We start from the raw sequence: 23,439 nt of genomic DNA on the forward strand, positions 1-23,439 counted from the left end.
TCCCTTTCCTAAATGGTAGAAACAACTTGGCCTATTAGTTCTTTTTAGGGCATTCTTTAGCTAAATGATGTCACTTAATCTTTAGAAATAAGGGGTGGGGAGGAGGCAAGAAGACATTCAAATTCTTATCATAAATAAAATTCCTTTAAGTACAAAATATATTCGAGTGGTTCTAAATGTGGTTTGTTAGCCCTGGGAGCTCATGTTTTCTGATCCTCCAATTGCTAGTGCCTCTAGGCTGTTCAGGAGGAATTTAGTTTTTAGCATAGTGCCTCGTTTTGCAGTGTGGTGTATATTAGGGCTGGAAAAGGCAGGACCGTTTCCAGCAATTTCTTTTCTCAGAAACCATCACCTCTTAGCAAGTAAAGAAACTCCTACAAAGAGATCTTCTGAACCAGTGGACTAAGGGACACACAATGTTCCGATGCAGAGCTAAATTCTTACCAACTAGCAGCTAGCAAGAAACATCCACCTGGTCTGTTAATGACCTTCATCTAGCATATCTTACTTTCGGCTTTAGGGTTCTCAATTCCTGTTGCTGGAATTTGGATAGAAGTTGTAGTTGTAATGTGTCTTTTAAAATGCCACCTGGGAATTGGTTGGATTCTCCTGGCTTTCAGTGGGTGTGTGCCCTGGGAGTTTGCAGATGGGTGGCCCCTTGGGCACCGCCCAGAGATGATGCACTCTGCCTATAGAGCCATGAGCCTCCTTTGTTCCTAAAGCTCCCAGAAGTGTTGTCATTCTGGACAATAGACTTGGGGAACTCAGCTCCCAGCATGGAGCTCAGGGAAAAAAACAGAATTTGGTTCTCAAGCAACAGCACTGTTTAGGGGGGGGGAAAGCACTGAACTCAGGTTCAGAAACTTCTATTTGCCCATAGCTTTTTCAGTTCTCTGTTAAGATTGGACCAGGTGATTCTTGATGTTCCTCTGACATCAGCTGGGGTGATTTTGCCCCCAGGGGAAATGGGCAATGTCTGGAGACAATTTTGGTTGTCGCATCTGGGGAGGGGGCTGCTGCTGGCATCCAGTGGACGGAAGCCAAGAGTATTGCTAGATACTGTCCTGTCCGAACAACCTGCCAGGGCTGCCGAGACCAAAAGTCCCTGCCTCGGTTCTAAAGTTCTCTGCTTAAGCAGCTCTAATGGCTTGGGGAGGCTGGGAGTTAACAGGACCCTTGCTTGGCCTTCGTAAGGTGCGTGCATGTTAGGGGGAGCACAGCCAGAAGTGCAGGGTTTTCAGACCCTGAAGAAATCAAATCAAGATGCTGAAGATTCTTAAAACCCTTTTGAAGATAAGAAAGGCATAAGGGAGAGATTTCCATTTGTCATTTCCTTTCCTTTCCTCCACTCTCTAAGATTCTACAGCATAACCTCTGAGATTGCATTGAGTTTTTTTCCCTAAATACCACCCATGTTTGAAAAACCAGATATTTTTTTCTGTAAATGTTAAGAAAGATATTTATCCATACCATAAAAGCTGAAATAGTCTAAATATGATCCTCTCTTCTTATTGCTGTATTAATGTGGGTTTCCTCACCCCGGTTGGCCCTAATGTATGGTTAAAATGAACATGTGGCAGTATCCTTTGGAATTGCTTGGCCCACTCACAAACCAAAACCACTTCTCTCCAGATAAATTTTGCTCCAATCAAAACAAAAAAAATTTTTTAAGTCAATTTACCATCATAACCCGATCTAACCAGAGCACCTTAACACCACCCCACCCTTTAATCTTTTTATGAGAAGGTTATGCCAGTTAATGGTTTGGTGTTCTTGGGATTAAAAGGATTACAAATACACCGGTAGACAATTTTCATTTCCACCTCAGTGCACCTGTCATAAAGTAGACTTCGTATTGTTTATGGCTTCTTGGGACCAGACTGCCTTGAACGTTTTATGGTGCGAGATCAGTCTGCAGAGGCTCCGTCCCCAGTGCCCTGGGAGAGGGTCCACCCTGCACCCTGAGAGAAGTCTCCTGGTTCTGTTCTGACACCAGGGCACCCAGTGCCTTCATTCCCTTGTCTTCAATGCCCTGTGGTCAGTGCCTGCAAATACCTGCCCGGTCTATGCAGCATAGCAAGTGGGCTCTGAGATGGCATAGGTGCCCACCGGGAAGTTACAGAACCTAGCCCGGTGTAGGGCTTATTAGGGGAGTGGCTAGAGAAAATGTTGACCACTTTGTTGATGGGAAATTCTGGGTTGGTGGTCAGGTTCACCAGTTTCAGTAGGTCAGTAGGTACATTGTTTTGTAAACAGACCAGCATGCCATCTCTGAACACACACCCCCATGGCTTCATACACCTAAATATATACCCAAAATGACATTCGTCAATGTCTCTGCACAGTCGGCTCACTCGCTGAACAATCCTCTCCGGAGCTGGGTTTGTAGGTAACTTAAATGGAGCAAAGGCAGACTAAAGGAAAAATTATTTATGTCTGTTCCCTGTTTTTTTCTCTTCTTTCTTTACCCCTTCTTTCCTCCTCTTTCTCTCCTCCTCTTCCCTTCCCTTCCCTTCCCTCCTTCTTATTTCTTTTTTCTTATTGTGGTATAATAAGCTTATAGCAAAGTACACAATTCCTATATGTTAACAAACTTTTACATGAATATACACCCATGTAACCCAGATCAAGATACAGACTATTTCTAGCACCCAGCAGGCTCTCCTACAACCCTTCAATCAGCACCATCCCACCCCCTGAGAGGTAGCCACCGTTCTGACCATAGGTAAGTTTTACATTCAGGTCTCTTTAAAGATGACATTAGTGATAGGATACCCTAATTAGCCTTCACTGTATCCTTCTGACCTTACCTGGGTATGGGTTGATATGTGACACTCCCTCACTTTGGAAATTATTAGTAGTGATTACCAAGGTTAAATCATGCCTGGCAGTAGAGGTTTTCCATATGTTCTCTCATTTAACCCTCAGGAACATGGTCTGGGAGGTGGACATCATTGTCCCCATTTTACAGATGAAGAAACTGAGACTCAGGTTGTAACTTGAAGCAAAAAGATCCTGTAGGCAGGAAGTGGGGAAGCCACATTGGAACCCGGCTCAGGCACCGAAGCCTGTTTCCTTTAGCACGATGCCAGCAGGTACTTGCCTCCATTATACGTAGAAGAGTCTGAGCAAAGCCAGATTATTTTTCATATGAAACTGACTTCAGTCCTCCCTAGTAAAGCTTGAGGAAAGATTCTAGAAAATTTTACCAGACTACCGTGCCATTGGTCATTGTGGCAATATTTAATGCCCAGTGGTCATGGTTTCTGAAACCTCCCTTTGAGGTGCTGTGTTCAGTCTTTAAACAAGAAAGTTTATTTAAGTTCACTAGCAAAAATGTACAAATACAAGGAAAGGAAGAGCCTTAGAAAGGAAAACACTTGAGCCTCCCCCTGCCCCCTTATTTTTTGTCTACACACTGTGAAAAGGAAACTCAGAGTAAAAAGATAAGTCACACCTATTAATGTCCTTAAACTATTACCTCCAATTGTAGGACAGTTACTGAGAAGTAGACTAAAATAAGGTTCGATGGAACATGAGGATAAAGGAATTTGGGGGAAGTGTCAAAAGCACTACCGGAAACAAGGAATTACTTTTATTGGAGGAATGAATGATTTCACCTGTTTACTCAAAGAATCCTTAAGGGCTCTGGATCACATGGATCAAAAGCAAATATGTTGGTTTTAAGGTCATATTGTATCTTCTTCCTCCTTCCACCCTCTTTGGCATTTGGTGATAAGGTTTAGCACCTTCCCAAGCACAAAGAGATCAATTTGCCAACAATAAATGAAGAAAATGAATGTTTATGAGGCACGTACTGATCCAAAGGGGAAGCAAACTCAAGGCACTGCCGAGTTCAAGCAACTGACAGTAGTCAAGTGATTTCACCAAGAGCCGCTAGTTTGAAAAGTGACTTTAAAATGTTTGCTTGCGGAGTGCCTGGGTAGCTCAGTCAGTTAAGCATTTGACTTCAGCTCAGGTCATGATCTGGTGGTTCATGAGTTTGAGCCCCGTGTCGGGCTCTGTGCAGACAGCCCAGAGCCTGGAGCCTGCTTCGGATTCTGTGTCTCCCTCTCTCTCTCTGCCTCTCCCCTGTTCACACTCTCTCTTTCTCTCAAAAATAGATAAAAACATATAAGAAAAAAATTTGTTAATAAAATGTTTGCTTGTAAATGAAGAGATTAGCGTCAGACAGTGGACGCTGTTCTTATTTTAATGTATGGTATATTTAGACGTCATAAGGAATATGAATAGGCAACTATCTAGAGAGAATTTCCTTTTAAATACTAACCTGATAAGCTGATATTAATATGATCGGGGCGCCTGGGTGGCTCGGTCGGTTAAGCGTCCGACTTCGGCTCAGGTCATGATCTCGCGGTCCGTGAGTTCGAGCCCCGCGGTGGGCTCCGTGCTGACAGCTCAGAACCGGGAGCCTGCTTCAGATTCTGTGTCTCCCTCTCTCTCTGCCCCTCCCCTGTTCATGCTCTGTCTCTCTCTGTCTCAAAAATAAATAAACGTTAAAAAAAATTTTAATATGATCAAGATCCCCCTCCTCTATGAAACTTATCTGATCAGTACCCTTGACACTGCCCTATGTTCATTCACCAGTTGGAAATTCCTGCTTGTGTTAAAAATGACCATGCAAATCCATGGCTCTATATTTATGTTAGAGCTTCTGGGTGGAGGAAAGAGATCATATTCTTTATACCAAAACTTCACTCGTTGATCTAACTTTGGCATGCCACAAACTCTTTTAAGGACCGGAACCAGTCCTCCAGCTCTCTGATCTTCTACATCCAGCAAAGCTCCTTACAGTCAGTGTTGCGAGTGATAAGGATGATTGTGTTACCTGTTTATATAATGTCAGGTGCCCCTACACAATTAAAAATATTTCTCCACTGGCAACCTCCATTTAACTGGTAAATATGGTGGATGTTACACCATTTACACATAGTGAAATCTCTTCTGAAAAAAGGGATGTCTCACTTGGACTCTGACACTGGGGCACAAATAGGACACTTGGGTAATTATTTGCAAATAATAATCTTGTGTCTTGCCCACTTCAGCCACTAATTGCTCAATGACCTCTCTCTCTAGTAATTTCTCCAGTTCCTCACTGCCATACTTTAGTCCTATCGACGTATATAAACTCTAGAAAAATTGGAATTTAGTTGATTTGCCTTGACATGTACCTAAATGTTAGGAAAAATGCCTTTGGAAGAATATTTGGGAAAATTAATTGATGAGCAGTTCCATAGTCTGTTCATCCAAGAGAACTCAACAATCCAAATTCTGTTAGAAAGGAAAAATAGGTATAGTCCCCATCACATGGTTAACAAAGAAGATTGTTTAGTTTCTGGTATACTGTGTTGTTCTAGAAAGTTCTTTGGAACCAGTCATTAAATGAACAAGGTAATGACTTTGAGGGGACATTTTTGGTAACAGTGACTGAGTTCAAAATAAAAGTTTGAGTTGATGGGAACCAGTTTATCTGGAACAAAGGGATCTTTTCTGAAGTTGGTATATTGGACTGGGGGTTGGCTGTTGCCATGCAGGACTTAAAGGGAGGAAGGGAGAAGGAAAGTCAGTTCCCTGAATATGGTTAACTATATATCATCAGGAAGGAAATGAATTGGTCATTGACCTCATCTAGTCAAATACAACTAACTGATGGACTTTTTCTACTTTTTAGTGTCTTTGATAATCCCCTTCTTCTAAGTTCACACGTGCTTATAAATGTGGACACACACACACACAACAAAGCATTAACAGTGCAGGGACCCTTAGTAGGCACATAAGTAAGGATCCACTGAGAAAAACAAATGTTCAGCCTAGGACAGTGAGTCATTCATAATTCACATTAGGATTAAATAGGTATGAAAATCAAAGTCCAGTCCATACATGATTACTGCCATAACAAAATGGAGTGTGAATCAAAATCAAGTTGTACGTGTCTTCATTGTGTCTGAGTGAAGTACCTGCTTAAAATGATTAAAAATTATTTAAGGAAGTTAATCTGTGCAAACAGCATGGCAGATGGAAGCAACGGGGTTGCAGCTGCCAAGCCAGGGTACTAATAACCCAGCAGGTTGGTTCTTGTAGAGCGGGTTCAGGCAGGGTTGTATTATCAGCATGACATCTGAGCTGTGGCACAGGCAACGCTAAGTTTCCAGAAGAAAATTACTTAATGGTTCATTCTTTAGTCAATACTCCAAAGCGCCTGCTGTCTTGAAAGTTGACCCTCTTCAGCCCACAGAGATGTCTCTGATTTTCTTCTTAGTACCCGTGTTCATTCTTAGTCAACCAACAGATTTTTTTTTTAAGTGCCTGCTACATCTCAGGCCCGTGCAGGGTCGTATGGGGATAAAGTGGTGAACTCAGTGTAATGCCTTCATCCTTCTTTGCACCTCGTTTGGGAGGCAAAGAAATAGGCATTCAGATTCTACTGTTGTGAATACTATGCCAGGGGCAATCCAGGCACCTTGGGACCCCTTAGGAGGGGGACGGAACCTAACTGGGGGAGCCTGTGAGAGCTTCCTGCAGGAAGTAAGTGATGGAAGCTGGCCAGAGAAGAGAGAGAAAGAGTGTTGTAGGCAGAGAGAGCAGTTTCTGCAAAAGTCTTACTATTTACACCTTTTATTTGACATTTATTGATACATAAATATATATTTCCCATTTTAAGGCCAGGTTAAAAGCTTTTTCCCAGTAGAAACTCTCTTAGTATCCTTGGGTCTCCCTATAGAACCTGACCTGTGGTAACAGTTTGAAAAATGTGAATTCCCTTCCCTCTTTTCCGGAGCGTTCACCCCGAGGATAATACCTCTGTGGCAGCCTTCCTGGCAGAGGCCAGCAGAGTAGATGCCTGAGGGTGGAGAGGCTCCAGAGAGTGAAGACCCCTCTCTGAATTCTACTTTCCTTAAGGCCTGGCCTTAATAGGCTTCTCTAGGTGAGCTCCCTTGCCGTATGGGTATTATTGCTGAGCTTTATTTAACACCTAGAGACGGTTGATGCTATTTTAGGCCTCCAGACCCTTAGCCTAGGAGTTGAGGGGCAAAGTATGGAAAGAGCAAGGCTTGAGGGCCAGAAAGCCTGCAGATTTGGGCCTTCCCAATTAGCTCTGTGCTCCAACTTTGTGTCTTTATTTAACTTCCAGGTCTGTTCTGCTTAAAATCATTGGTCCTTGCCCTGAAACATTTGCCATTGATATTTCCTTCCCGTACTGCTAAAACCCTGGATTCTTAGAACCTCCTTTTTAAAAAATTTTTATTTAAATCCAAGTTTGTTAACATATAGTGTAATAATGGTTTCAGGAGTAGAATTTGGTGGTTCATCACTTACATATAACACCCGGTGCTCATCCCAACAAGTGCCTCCTTATAATCTTCTTAACACAGTGTCCCTAGCGATGCTGCCTCCGGGTTTTTAATCGTGTGCCTAATGTTTTCTCTTATTTTGGAGTTGGTGTAGAAAACAGGTGTGTAGTCTATTTTGAAAAAGAGAGAGAGAGCTTGAGCCATAAGCTAGCATCTGATCCCAACCTCTCAGCTTTTGGATGTTCAGGTCATGTCAACACACACTGACTGGCTTCCACCCATTCCAGGCTTCTCTTAGAGTTTGGAGATGTACTGAATTTGGTGTTGCTTGTTCTGCTGCCCTTGACTGCTCTTCCCAGCAGCTGTCCCTGTTCTCAATCCGTTGTGTGCACATGGTAAGCGATCTGCAGGTACTTGTGAATGGATGAGGACCAGCAAGTTCTCTCCATTCTCAGAGTACACTGGTCCGGCTCCTGAGATAGTTCCAAGTTTGTAACCCTTTGAGGCTGAGTGGCTGTCATCACAGGCAGCTTGCTACCGCTAATGAGTTGAGGGGTTTTTAGATTGGCCTGGGTCTGGGGGCTTAGATGGGGGACTTAGTGCTAAGCAGAGCTCTGGCTAATTTGCACAAAAAAGGGAATTTGCTGGATAGCAATGGGGGCGGCTCACAGATACAACGGGCAAGCTGGAAAATCAGAAATAAGCAGGGATCGAGGAGGCCGGACACAGCCATGCCTCGTCGACGTGACCATAGGAAACCACAGCCTGGTCAGCTCAGTCCCTTCACTTTTGTGCCTCTGCCTCAAAAGTCACAGGAGTACCAAGCTGGCCAGACTTTGATGTCCCGTGTCCTTCCACAACTCACACATGGGAGGTGCCCCCCTCACCACCACCACCCCCCCAACACACACACAAAGTCAGCTATTGTGGGAGATAAAGTCTAAGCAACAAGGGCACAGCTACCACTCTGTAATTCCGAGTTCTTCATTCTGGTTTCCCCCTCTGGTTGTTTACCATTTGCGTTGTTCCCTTCCAGTGTCATTTGTAATGTGGTCAGTCAACACACACACACACACACACACACACACACACACACACACACACCAGACATTCAAATCTATGCGGCAGACAGTCATTTTTTTGTAGGTGAGAGAAGAGTAAGAAATGAGTGGTTTCAGTGATCAAGTTTGGAAATTGCTCACAAAGGAGAATTGGAACTAATATTTGTCAAGCACCCACTCTGTGCCAGGAACCGTAATGAATTTTTACATATTATTTAAGCGTCACAGTAAGCCTTTGAAATGAGTAATTGTTATCCCCATTTTACAGGTGAGACACCTGAGGCTCAGTGAGATTAGGTCACTGTGCTCACGTATCGTTAATAGTAAGTCAGAACCAGAGTAATCTTCAGACTCGTATCTGTGAGATGTCTCAGCCTCCTGCTCGGTCTCAGGCAGTTTTGCCTTATTAATCCTTAAGTGGGATCATGAATAGTCCCTGTTTTGGTAAATGTCTCCTAATCCTTATGCCTTTGATCTTTAACCAGTTTTCCAGAGGCCCCAGATCTAGATCTTTGGCTGACCATTAAAAATTAAGTCTGACAAGCCAATGAAATGCCATTATTGAGAAGTCAGGGCTGGACGACCACACCTCACAACCTACTGGACCAGAAATTGGGGTGACCCTGACGTGAGACCTCCAGAGAACGACCCAGCTGTCAGTATGTACTGACTTTTCCTGGCACTGGAGCCAAGGGAGAATATGGACAGTGCAGCAGATGGGGGCCCTTCTTTGCAGCTGCTCATGAATTCTTCCAGTGCCAATGATCTCCACCACCCAGTTTAGAACCCTCCCCCCAGGGCGTGGTTAGGAGCTAGGTCTATGGGGTGCAAATCCTTGTCCCCACCCCAGTGCTAGCAGTGGGCTTCCAGGTAAGGTATTCACCTACTCCAGGCCTCAATTTCGTCATCTATGAAATGGGAGTGTGGCGGTGCCCATTCCAGAGAGTTTGGGGGCAACTTAAATGAGATCATCCACATGAGGTGTGCTAGTAAATACTCACCAAATACCATCATCGAGCAGGTAGCTTTCTTCCGGGTTCACCTGCGAGTGACAAAGGCTACGTGTGAGAATTCTGTCTCACGTAAGTCCTCTCACAAAGGCTAGGCATTTAAAAGGTGCTCGATACTCGTCACTTCACGGAAGAGAGATAAGGACATGGACCAGAGTTAATCCCACCCGAAATGTTCCCAGCATTCGCATCCCTTCACACGTTAGTTATTGTTACATTAGCTGAAGTCTCTTTCCACACTCGAAGATAAGCTCCATGAGGCAGGGACTTTGTTTCCTGCATGCCGGGAACAGTACCTGCCACAGAGCACTTGCTCCGTAATATCTGAATGCACGAATGAATGTTTTTTCCTACGAGAGGAAAACAGGCTGGCTAGAAACCTGTGGGCAGCCTTAGCCCCGGGACCTCCTGAGCCCCCGGGGTTAATGATCCCACTGTCCCACAGACGGCAGCCAGGCTTGGGTTCTCACGGAAGCTGCCTGTGCCGGTCCCTTGACCCAGCTCCAGCCAGCTCACCTGCAGGGCCCAGGGCACAGCTTTTCAGATTGGCAGCGGCTTAGTGTAATGTTGTAAAACTCACTGGGAATCGCTGCCATTTGGATTTATGATTTTAATTGTTTTATAGTTTATACTTGTGCCCTGCAGTGATTTTCCATCAAATCCGAACATTTATGTTTTGAAAAAGAACAGGTGTGGTTGTGGGTATATATATCTTAACAGCTAATCTCTGGCAATAAAAACTATTTAACAGTCTTCAACAGATTAGGAAATTAGCATTTGTTTAATTAACCTCCATTTGGGGCTGTTAGTGCACGAAAAGAGTGAATTTTTTTTTCCTTCATAAGATGACAGATTTTGCATTTGTGTACTCTTAAGGCCTCAAGAGTAATTGTTTCCATCTCTGTCACCATAAATGAATAGGCAGGAATATATTGCAAAATTGGAAAGAGACCAACAACACCAAATATAATCTAACAAGTCACTTAAACTTCGTGATGTAAAACATACACTGTATACACGTTTCATATATACATACATGAATTATATAAATATAAATACATATACAAATAAATATTGCATATGTTAATCATGATACATGTTTATTACATATATATTACATATATATTACTTGTTTTTATTATATATGTATTTTGTGTTTGTGTGTGTGTGTGTATATATATATATATATATGCAATGTATAACTCCCCATATCTCTCTATGTCATATGTATTTATCATTACTTTATTACATATATATAATTTATTATATATATTACTTTATTATATATCATATCATACACAAAACAAAGTACCGAGTATGATTAATATGTGAGAGAGTTACATCTTCGCTCATTGTCACACAACATGTTAACTACTTTATTACACATATATGTCTTTGCATATATACAGGCAACACATAGCTCCCAGCGTCTCTGTATGTATCTGTGTCTACAAATATTAATTTGTCTCTATGTGAATAACACTGTATACTTTATTATGTATATGTAATAAAGCACATAGATAATGCAGTGTGTGTATCCTAAAGCATAGAGTATGATTAGTATAATGTAGAGCTGTAGGTGGATGGGGAGATGTTGAGAATTCTGTGTTGCCTGGGCACATCCTCACAGCCACGTTCACTTCCTTTTTAGTTTTCACTACAGTTTAGTTTTTGCCACAGCACTTGCTAGAATAAATTCACAAGTCATAATTTATTTCGGAGTAGAATATTTGGAGAACTTATTTGTCGTATATCTGAAACACCCACAGATTGCACGTTTTTGTGCTTAATTTGGTCAAACAACGTGCTTTCTAGCTGAAAACTATTCCTCTCATAGACCTCATCAGTGTCTCACTTGGTCTGGCCACTCTCTGGCCAGCTGGCTTACACCACAAACTGGCTCCATTCAAAACCAAATTAAAAGATGTTCTCTGTACAGGTAGAAATTGCTGCTTTCATACACCCTCGTGCTAGCTCAAGAGTAGTAACACTATTGCTCAATCTGGGGGTCCACTATGCTCTGTGTGTACCCTGTGCCCTTACTACCCATCCATGACCTTTACTGTAATGAAAGAGACTTTGTTTAAAAGCTGGGTATCACGTTTTCCCAAGGCAGAGATGAGTTAACCTTTTTTAAGTACCTCCCTCCATCGGACATAACTTAGTACTGTTTCATCCACATCTGTGGCCAAACAGCCTGCTCCAGTGTGAAGATCAATGCAGCTGGTGATTGCCAGTGAAGTCAGGGGATGAGCAGCACCCTGAGTTTTAGCTGAATGACATCAAGAAAATCCAGTCCTCCCAGAATGCTCCTAGGGGTAAATAAAAAGAAGTAGCTGGCTCAGGCTGGACCCAGAGGTGGGGTAAGCCAGTGGCCCCTAGAAGGGATCTAGGCCCCCTCCAGCCAGGATTTGAGATGTGGTATTGAAGCTGTGCCCCCCGCTCCACACCCCATTTTCTCTACTAACTCTCCAGAGTCCTGTCTTCAGTTTAGGCAGGTTCCCTGGGGGAAGTTATACTTCAAGGCATAAGTGCCCACCTTAGCTCAGTGACATTGAACATATTTGCAACTAATTCAAAGGGTTTTATTGTTTGGGGGAGGGTTATTTTTTTTTTTAATGTTTTAATGTTTATTCATTTTAAAGGGAGGGAGGGGCAGAGAGAGGGAGAGAGAGAATCCCAAGCAGGCTGCCCACTCTCAGGGCAAAACCCAACACGTGACTCAATCTCATGAACCATGAGATCATGACCTGAGTGGAAACCAAAAGTTGGATGCTTAGCCGACTGAGCCCCCCAGGTGCCCTGGGGGTAGGTGATTTCTAACCAGAAGGAAGCAAAGAAATATCCAGAGCACAGTGGCCCCCTCGGATGGAGCAGAAGAGTCCATGGAGGGCACCCAGAAGGCAGTGGGCTAGTAGAGAAGCGAGAGGGCTCAGGAAACTGCCCTATTGTTGAGCTGGGCTCTCTCTAAATCTACTAACTGGGAAGAGAAGGAGGCACTGGGTCCATCTTGGTTGGAGACTGGGAGGCTCCTGGAGAACACAGAGCTTGGGGGGGCGGGGGGGTGTCTCTGAACGGGGCTTCTTCCTGAACAGAGATAGCTGCTGTCTTGTGCATGGGCAGATCTCCCGGGGTCACTGCAGAGATGATGCTTTCTTTCCTTTTTTCCCTGAGCAGAATCCTGGAAATCCCTTCCCTTCTTCCCACTGGCAGATTTGCGGTTTACAGTTCTGTTCTTTACTAAAGCTGTTCACTGGGCCAACTCTGGCACATGATACCTCTACTGATCTGGAAAGTATTTTCTTGAAAAATACAACTTATCATCATCATTTCTGAGTATGCATTGGAATATCTAAGCATAGAGAGAAAATCTCAATAAATATAAGTACAGGCAAGTGCCTTTATCTCTCCGAGCCTGAGGTGGATAGTTGGGCTTCCGTGGGCTTCTGGACTCCCCAGGCTCCTGAGTTTCCTCTCTGGTTGTCCCGTTAAATATCAGCCTTGCTCCCCAGACCAGTCTTAACCCACTTCTCTTCTCAGACTGTTTCACCCATGCTCATTATTTCTCTAGCCCAAACCTTCATCTCTCACCACTTGGTCGGCATGTCCATTTAGACGTCTCCAAGTCACCTCAGACTCCGCATGGGCGGGTTGAGGTATTGGGAGACCCCTGCCCTCACTCAGAAGCCAGGACCTCCCTGGTGCGTGGTAGCGGCCCATTCAGTATTCATCAGGTGGAGTGATGGAGGCTGTCTGCTTTATAAATTCCACCAGATTTTGTCCTCCCTGAAGACATGGAGGGATCTCCCTCGCCTGCCTCCCCCTGGTGGGCCTGTGCCCTCTCCTCGGCCATTAGCTGAAGGCCTACACCCACGAGGAGACGTGTAGGCTTGAGCACAGCCCTGTCGCTGTCCTTGCAGCATGTATGCATGCATATACACGCGCACATTCCCATATTAACGGTTCTGATCAGCTGAAAAGCACCACATAGTCCTAGAAACAAATCCCTTGCGTGGCCAAATTAAACAAATACAAATGTAAGACGCCTTTTTTTAAGACTAATAAAATCTGTTTTCTGTCCCCTCAGAGGTCAGTCCACTTTCAGCTCCCTGGCCTCGCATGAGGCCTCTGCTATCCTCCAAGTAACTTGGGTGACCCCCACTTTGCAGGAAGACGTGCTTTCCCTACATCCCCCTCCACTTGTGCGGACTTACATTTGTGCTCCCTCAGCTCTTTATCTGGGTGGAGGTGACCCGCGAGGCGCTGACCGCTCTTCTAGCACGCGGCTGCCCATGTGGCCGGACGAGGAAGACCTACGCTGCCCTCGTTTGGGCAGCCGCTCGCCCTGCCCAAGGAGCTCGGAGAGTGGCGCTCTGGCCTTCCTGTCTGGGAGTCCTGGGCACGAGGGTCTAGAGTCCACTTCCGCTCGGCTCCCGACACACCCCCAGAAGGGTCACTCTTGGTCCTTTAGCCGGAGTAGCCCTCTCTGTGATGACAGAATGCTGGCCGGATTTTGAGCTGCAAATCGCTGGGCCCAAAAAGGGCGAGGCCGGCAGCCCTTACCTTCTAAGGGCAGCGGTAGCATCCTGCTTGTCCCTCTAGTGTAGAACTTACCACCCCAGGCATTCTGGCCTCATGTCCACCTCTCCCTCCAGACCCCGAGTACAGGGACTATCTTCTCTCTCGGTATCCTCATGGCCTGCTACAAAAGGCAGGCTCTGAGTGGCAACCATAATGGAACATTACACAGTAGGGCCATCTAGACAATGGGTGCGTTAGGGTTTGAAATCATGCCATTAACTACACCCTCACCAAGGCGGACTTAACACAGATCCGGCTCCTCCAGACGCTCAGCCAACAGTGAGTACAGGCTCACTTGGCAAGGCTCTGGGGACCATGCTGGGAACACAAAGACACCGCCCTGGTTCTCATGGAGCTCATGCAGGGGAAAACCATTTACTCCAGGAAACAAACAAGCAACATCATTACAGGTTGTGGTCGTTGCCGTGAAGGGAATGGCTGAGGTGACAGAGATGAGGGTCAGGGTTGGTGGGGGACGAGTGGTGGTAGGCCATTTTAGACACAGTGGCCAGAGAGAGGCCTATGGAACGGGGATCAAGTCAGGGACCCTAGTGATGAAGAGTCTGTTCTCCAGGGAGATGGAACGGCAATGTGGCAAAGGTCTCAAGGCAGGAAAGTGCTGTTGGAGTCCCCTGTGGGGCTGGACGGATGGGAAGGTGGCGGCAAAAGAGGGAGGAGAGGGCCAGAGCCAGAGCGAGGGTCTGGGGCTCCCCTCTGACTGCCATGGAAGCTGATGCATTAGCGAAGGGGTTCTTCCTGAATGTAATGGGAGAACGGATGCAATCAGCTGCCTCTGATGGTTTGCCCTTGGCCTTAACAATTTTTAATAATAACATGTTTTAATAGTTCCTTATATTATCTGAAAGCTTTTGTTCGGGCCGTCTGGCTGCCTGGGGCCATGATTCACAAATGTCCCTCCCTGCTCACTGATTCTTTCATCCTTTGATGGAGGATGTGTATTGAGAAGCTAGAGAGCATCTGGCAACTGGGGGACATCTCAGCAACCCCCATGGGGTGTCCATTGTGGGAGGCAGATCCTTATAGCCAGGACATTGAGGCAGGAGACAGGCTCACACTCCTGGGAAGCACCCAAGGCCCACAGACCCAGGTTTGGATTATGAGGGAGTACAGTGAGGGATGAGGCTGATAGTCCAGGCTGGTGGAGACCCCAAAGCACCTTGCACACTATGCCAGGAAGCATGTTCGTGGGGCGCCTCTAAAGAATGCAAGTGGAAGGAGAGCGTCGTCTGATTTACGTTTTCTATAAAAACGCCTGCTGGCAGAGATTTGCTCCAGAGTGGAAAGGGACACATTTGGTGTGCAACAGCCAGGACTGCAAGTTCAGACTTCATGGGCTCCAGCTGCCTTCACTTCCCAGGATCTCAGACGAGAAGGTCCTTGGGGATTGGCTCATCCAGCCGTCTTTTCTCATATTTGAGGACAGTGAACTCAGAGAAGTGATTTGCTTGAGGTTGTCATTGTCCTTGGACCCAGTCTGTACACCAAAGCCCATAAATAGCCATTTCCCAGTGCAGGTTGATTGATGACCTGGAGAGGAATAGGGGGGGCCAGGGGTAAGTGTCATGATGGTCTGAGGGATCCATCCCACTGGCTGGGGACACAAGTCAAGACTTATTTCCCTTCGGTGGAAGTCAGGATATTGTCTGTGAGTGTATCAAGCTTAAGAATTTGCTTTCATGAGATGCCTGGGTGGCTCAGTTGGTTAAGCATCAGACTCTTGATATCAGCTCAGGTCATGATCCCAGGGTCGTTGGGCTGAGCCCCACATCAGGCTCTATGCTGAGCATGGAGCCTGCTTAGGATTCCCTCTCCTTCTCCCTCTCCTTCTCTCTCCCTTCCTCTGCCTCCCCTCCCCTCTCAAATAATAATTAAAAAAAAAAAAAAAAAAGAATTTGCTTTCACAACTGTGGGTTTAAAAAAGTAATTGGACGGGGCACCTGGGTGGCTCAGTTGGTTAAGCGTCCGAATTTGGCCCAGGTCATGATCTCACAGTTTGTGAGTTTGAGCCCCGCATCAGGCTCTGTGCTGACACTTTGGAGCCTGGAGCCTGCTTCGGATTCCGTGTCTCCCTCTCTCTCTGCCCCTCCCCAGCTCATGCTCACACTCTGTCTCTGTCAAAAATAAATAAACTTAAAAAAAATTTTAAAAAGTAATTGGACAATCATGCAGTCAAATAACTTATTCTACAGTGCTTCAATTCCAAGTCTTCATGTCCAGGTACAGCCCCAGGCTATTTATTTTGGCCACGAAAGGAGTACCGTTTCACCCCTCAGATTTCTAGAGGTCAGAGTAGTAGCTGAAGGCCTGCTGGTCAAAACAGCATGGTCTAGCTTATTAGTTACATCTTATAACCATGTTGCCATGAGTCAGAAACAACCATCACCCCAATAGCAACAACTGTGTTGTCAATCCCACAGCAGCACAGCTATAAATACAATGTTCCACACTGTCCCCACCCCCCCGCCCCGCCAAACAACATAGCAAAGTGATTCAGAGCATGGGAGTTGATATCAGGCAAATCCACTGTGTCACTCCCCACTTGTGTGTCCAGGGCTAGGTAAATAACCCCTCAGACCCTTCTTCCTCATCTTTAAAATTGGGGTGAGCACTGGGTGTTGTATGGAAACCAATTTGACAATAAATTTCAAATAAATAAATAAATAAATAAATAAATAAATAAATAAATAAATAAAAAGAAAATGTAGATAACAATAGTCCTGCCACATTCCTAGGCTATTGGTAGGATTGAATGAGATAATGCATTTAAAGATTTAATGCTGAGCCTGGGCAAAAGCATTTGGGGGAAAAAATGTAGTTAATTGTTTTGTCCTAAATTATTGAGCTTTTCCTATGGAAAGACTCAGAGATTTCCCAGCATGCTGGCCCGGAGTGAAACATTACCACTGACTCTCAGCTCAGGTATCAGCATAGCAGTGGAGAATTTTTAAATCATTTACCTCGACTCTGCAGCAAATTCTGCTTTTCTCTTTGGTGAGAGGCATGAAGGGCGGTTTTACAGGCTCCGTGCTTGCAGTGCCATCTGGCCCGGTGTGGTGCTTGAATGATTTGGCTTTCCTGGGTGTGCTTCGGGGTGGCTGCCACAGAAGGAGCCAGGAGAAAGGACATCAGCTGGTCACCAACATTTGCCACAGTGTCAAGGAGAGTGTGCTATCCCAGAGGGGAAAATTGTCTTTCTTGTAAATGTGTTGTTAAATTTACAAAGGTGTTTAGCGACATCTGCCAGAAGGGCCTATATTCCCATCTGATTAACCACAATCATGTGCTAGTCTCCACTATTTGTCCAAAAACAAGCAGAGTTTCTTCATAATCTCCCCTGAGGGGCCTGCTCTCTGGTGATTGAAATATTTGGCATCCTGAGAAGTAATCCTTCTAATCTCTTATCTTCAAGTAAATGGAAGAATTTGCTATCATATGTGTGGCATTCAGGCCTGAGCTTTGTGGAATTAGCATGCCAGAGAAATATTCCAGTGAGCGTAGCAGCAGGGAAATGAAGGCATTAAATTTTATGGAGCCTGGTTGATGAGGATGGGGGCATGTGGGTCTCTTCCTTTGGGGTGAGTTTTCAAGTCAAGCAAAAAAAAAAAAAAGTTCAACTTTTTCTTTTCTTTTTTTTTTCTTAAGTTTATTTATTTTGAGAGAGAGCAAGCAGGGGGAGGGGCAGAGAGAGAGGAGCAGAGAGAATCCAAGCAGGCTCTGCACTGTCAGCACAGAGCCCAATGTGGGGCTCAATCCCACAAACCATGAGATCATGACCAGAGCCAAAACCAGGAGTCGGACGCTTAACTGACTGAGCACCACCCCCCCCCCGCCCCCAGGTGCCCCTGTTCAATTTTTTTCTTATGTGTGAAAGTTCTCAACTTGTGCCAACCCTTTGCTAAATGCTTGTGGTTTACAGAAGAGTTTTCTGGCCCTTATTCTTGGGGGATCTGCCAAGTTGGGCAAATACGATTTCACAAGTAGGAAAGGATGATTTTCAAATAAGATGGCTGAGGCACAGCGGGAGGAAAGCTGGACTCCACCCAGCTTCTGTTGTTCAGGTCCCTGCTCACCTCAAGAGCCTTGGTGCTCCCCCCACCCCCACCCCCAGCCGGGCTATGCCGCCATGTTCTTTACAAGTTGGGGCTGTTGTTGGGAGAAAGAGAGATAAGGTGTGTGATAGCACACAGTGAGCCACAAAGCACAGGAACAGATTCATGCTGCTACCACAGCTGCTCCCTGGCTGTGCAGAGCGCCTACCCCCAAGGGCCTGGGAAGGTTGCTGAGGGTCTGGAAGCTGTCGCATCAATCCTGATTAGTGACACCTGTGCTGCTCTACCCCCTACTCCTTAAACCACGGCCTCCACCTTTGCTTTCTCCCCTGGGGCACTGGTGTTCCCCTCGGTGCGTGTGAGGTGTCATTCCCCAGGCCCAGGGGAAAGGAATCCGTGATTTGTTCAGTGGACTAGACTAAAAGTTTCAGTCTCTTTCCATCTCTCAAGTATTATTTGACACTTCCCCCGTATGTTATAGTTACATATACTTTGTAGTTTTCACCCTACAGAGTCTATCTCTGTGGTTTATACACACTAGGAAGTAATAAGTACTTCTCAAAGAGTTTTTAGGGACCTACTCACCTGCCCTCACAGGGCATGCGTGTTTTAAGAAATGATGGTTGGAGACCCCTGGAGACTCTTAGAGACAGTTAGTTACTCCTGGAGTAACCACCATGTATTGGGTACTGTGCGAGAACTGTCACATGGGTTACATCATTTAATCATGGCAATTGTTACCCAGATTTTACAGATAAGGAAACTGAGTCCCAAAGATATTTGAGATTTTCTTGACTGTCTTTTGAGTTTCTGGAAGAGATCTGTGCTCCTATCTCAAGGGAGCCTTGGTTATACCATCCTGCCCCTAAATCACTCCTTCCCTGTCAGGAGCTGTGACCTCTCGGCTTCTGTATTTCCCTTCTCACCATGAAGCCCACCTTTATAAGACCAAAGGAATTTGGAGTCCCATCAGCAGACAGAGATTTACAGCTTATGGATCTTACATTTGGTCTGAAAGCTGGTCACGGGTAGTTGTGTGGCGTAAGCCCAGCACCTCCTCTTACCAGCCATGCACGTGTGGGTGAGCCTCGATTTCCTAAGACGTTTAAAAAGATTGGTTGATGGTATATCAAATGTCCACAAGGCTGGTGTGGTCAGGCTTCCTGTCTCCCAGGATAAAATGGTAGAGGACATTCCAGGCAGATGTACCCTTTCCTGATAGCTTTGCTGTCAAATCCCTGTTTGGCTTAATGATCTGGGCCAGACCATCTTGGAGCTTTGATCACTGTTTAAGACTTAGATTAGGGCAGTAACAGTCCACCAGAGGTCCTGTAGGGGATATGTGACAATGTGTAGAGCCATCTGGGGCCTTGTGAACTGGGCAGGGCAGGGGGGTGTGTTGATAATAGCATCTAATATGCAGAGGTCAGGGTTGCTACTGAACTTCCTACAATGCACCAGACAGCCCCCCACAACAAAGAATTATCCAGCTGCCAATGTCAATCCAGCTCCAAGGACGAGAAACCCAGGACTAGAGGGGGGCACAGTACACCCTGTTCCTTACCCTCTTCCCCACACCTCTTTTGGACCTCTGGAAGCTGGGAGAGAAAGGGAGTTTCCATGGAATTTCTCACAAGTCCTCAGTCTAATGGAGGTCTAGTCGCCTTCAGTCAGGTACCAAGTGACAAGGGCTATGATAAAGGCATTCTGCCTGAGGAAGTGCTGGGAGGGACCCCACCCTAAAATCAAAGACTACCAAATATGCTCACTATCACCATCGTTATTTAGCATTGTTCTTGAGGTTCTAGCTAACACAATTAGGCAAAATAAGTAAGCTAAAAATGTAAACACTGAAAAGGAGGAAGTAAAAATGATCAGCAACGACAGATGATTTGGAAAATCCAGGAGAATCAACTGGAAAACTCCTTTACAAAAATGAACATTTGGGGTGCCTGGGTGGCTCAGTTGGTTGAGCATCCGACTTCGGCTCAGGTCATGATCTTGCAGTTTGTGGGTTCGAGCCCTGCATCAGGCTCTGTGCTGACAGCTCAGAGCCTAGAGCCTACTTCAGATTCTGTGTCTCCTTCTCCCTCTTCCTCCACTTGTTCTCTGTCTCCCTCTATCAAAAATAAATAAAATATAAAAAAAATTTTTTTAAATAAAGAACATTCAGTGTAGTGGCAGGGCATAAAATGATAAGCAGAAATTAATAACTAGTAAATACATATGCAACCAGATAAATAATATGATGGAAGAAAAGACCTTGTTTATAATAGGAAAAATTTTTTTAATAAAAAAAAGTTTTTTTGGAGAGAGAGCACGCATGAGTGGTAGTGAGGGGACGGGGAGGGACAGAGGGAGAGAGAGAATTCCAAGCAGGCTTCATGCTCAGCCTAGCACACCACAGGGGGCTCAATCCCACGACCCTGGGATAATGACCTGAGTTGGACACTCAACCCACGGAGCCACCCAGGCACCCTCAAGAAAAGACCCCATGTATAATTGGAATTTAAAACAGACAATAACAACTTGCATTCTTTAGAAGTGGATTCCGCTGTAATTATCATATAAACCCCAGACAACAGTGCTTTAAATAAGATACAAGTTTCTTTTTCATATGAATGCTAACTGGAGATGGGAAGTCCAGTCACCATTACTGGGGCTTTTGGTCCTTTTCTTCATGGTCGAAGGTGGCTGCTGATTCTCCAGGCATGATATCCTCATCCAGGCAGTAGGGAGAGGAAGGAAAGAGAAGAGTAAGCTTCTTCATTTTGTGACTTCACACAGTTGATTGGCTAGAACAAAGTCACATAACCACACCCAGCTTTAAGGAAGGCTTTGAGTCCCAATTTATAGCTACATCACTATGAGCAGGGCTCAAACAACAACAACAATAGCAGCAACGTTCTCTTACTGAGGAAGAAAATGAGAAGGGGTATTGGGACAACCAGCAGGCTGCCATTAAATACAACAAGAAATGCACAAGATCTATAAGAGAGAACTTTCAAATGCCCCTCAAGGACATTAGACTTTAACAAATCGGAAGACAAACAATATTATTGGATAGGAAGACTCAACATCATAAAAATATCAATTCTCTCTGAGTTAATTTATAGCTTTAGACATGTTCCCAATAAAAACATCACAAGGATTTTTTTTAAAACAAGACAGATGATTCTAAAGTTCATATGGAAAAATAAACAGGCAAGAGTAGCTAGGAAATTTTAAGAAAGAAGGGGATCAGCCCTACTGGATGTGAAAATGTTTTATAAACCCACAGTAATTTAAAAAGTGTGATATAGATCAACATCATCAAATGAAGAGTACATAAATAAGTCCAAATGCTTATGGAGAGCTAGTAACAGCATTTGAAAAGGTGGTGTTTCAGTCCATGAACTATCCAACATATGGGATTGGAACCCAAGTTGGATCTGTGCTTCGTACTTTTATCAGGCCAAATTCTAAACACATCAAAAGACTTCTGTTTATAAAATGAAAGCAGGGGTGCCTGCGTGGCTCAGTCGGTTGGGCATCCGACTTCGGCTCAGGTCATGATCTCACAGCTCTGTGAGTTCGAGCCCCACGTCAGGCTCTGTGTTGACAGCTCAGAGCCTGGAGCCTGCTTCGGATTCTGTGTCTCCCTCTCTTTCTGCCCCAACCCACTTGCATTCTGTCTGTCTCTCTCAAAAATAAATGAACATTAAAAAAACATTTTTTTTTAATAAAATGAAAGCAGAAAAGTACAAAGGGGGATCTTGGGAAAATGCTTTTATTAACTTTGAAAGGGGTAAATCCTTTCAAATTAAGACATAAAATCCAAAAACCATAAAATAAACCACCATAAGCAATATCAAAAATTAACCTGGGAGAAGAATTTGCAATTCCTCTGCCACTCAAAGTTCACTTCCTAATCTAGAAAGAGCTCCTTAAAAAAAAAAAAAAAAACAATGAGAAACAAATACCATGAAATAAAAACGACAACAGTTCACAGAAAAAAAAAATACTGATATCTTTTAAACGTATGAAAAAATATTCAAACTTACAGAGAAACTTAAGAATATACTGAGATACTGTATTCACCTATCAGACTACCAGAAACTCACTGTTTTCACCTGTCAGACTACCAGAAACTCAATAATGTACCATTTGGCAAGGAGGCACTATCATGGACTGCTGACAGAAGTGTAAATCGTTGGGGTGCCTGGGTGGTTCAGTTGGTTAAGTGTCCAACTTCATCTCAGGTCACGATCTCATGGTTCATGGGTTTGAGCCCAGTGTCAGGCTCTGTGCTAACAGCTCAGGCACCCTCCCCTGCCCATACTCTGTCGTCTGTCTGTCTCTCCCTCTCAAAAATAAATAAACATTTAAAAAAAAAGTGTAAATCCTTCAATCTCTAAGGAGGGCAGCTTGGCAACATCCATCAAAATCTACATTCCCGTTCTATCTGACTCAGAAATTTCCTTTCTAGAAAGCATGTACGGTTACCTTCGTATATTTATAAGCATCTTTACAGCAGCATTGTTTGTAATAGCCCAATAATTGCAAGCAAGCTAAACGTTCCCCAATAAATATGGTAGAGTGTTATACAGCCACAAAAAATAGCCTCTTTATGTGCCAAGACAGATCTCCAATACATATAATGGAAAAGGTAACGCGCAAAACAGTGCATGTAGTAAGGTCGTGATTAGTTAAAAGGAGGGACATGAAGTGTTCTTATTTATGCGTAAAATGTGAGCAAGACGATACACAAGACGTGAATAAAATGCAGTTGCCTGGGGTGCCTGGGTGGCTCAGTCAAAGCATCTGACTTAGGCTCAGGTCATGATCTAACAGTTTGTAAGTTCAAGTCCTGCATCAAGCTCTGTGCTCTCAGAGCCTGCTTCAGATCCTCTGTCTCCATCTCTCTCTCTCTCTCTCTCTCTCTCTGCCCCTCCCTTGCTCACTCTCAAAAATAAACATTTAAAAAATTTTTTTAACATTTATTTATTTTTGAGAGGCAGAGCATGAGCAGGGGAGGGGCAGAGAGGGAGGTGGACACAGAATCCGAATCAGGCTCCAGGCTCTAAGCTGTCAGCACAGAGCCTGACGCAGGGCTCGAACCCACAAACCACGAGACCATGACCTGAGCCGAAGTTGGATGCTTAACCAACTGAGCCACCCAGGCGCCCCTAAACATTTTTTTTAATGCAGTTGCCTGTAGGGGGAAAATGTGTCTGGAGAACAGATGCAGTAGGGAGAATTTTTATTGTTATGTATGCCCTTTGGGTTTTAGAACATATGAAGGCATTGTCTATTTAAAATGTTGAAACTATTAATTTAATAAGTAAAAGCTAGTCATATTGATTCATATATAGGGGAAAGGATTTTGCTGTATTTTTTTCCACTATTAAAAAAAAATGACCCC

At 44.6% G+C, this 23,439-nt stretch overlaps 1 protein-coding gene across 2 annotated transcripts in view; it reads left to right on the forward strand.

Annotated features, from left to right (window-relative positions):
- PRKCE (protein kinase C epsilon) overlaps nucleotides 1–23,439 on the forward strand; it is a 497,287-nt gene that overhangs the window by 432,785 nt on the left and 41,063 nt on the right. The gene's annotated exons all lie outside the window — the stretch shown is intronic.

The sequence above is a fragment of the Panthera pardus genome, unplaced genomic scaffold (genome assembly GCF_024362965.1).
Source record: "Panthera pardus isolate Hobbes unplaced genomic scaffold, ASM2436296v1 HiC_scaffold_25, whole genome shotgun sequence".
In the NCBI taxonomy this organism is placed as follows: Eukaryota; Metazoa; Chordata; class Mammalia; order Carnivora; family Felidae; genus Panthera; species Panthera pardus.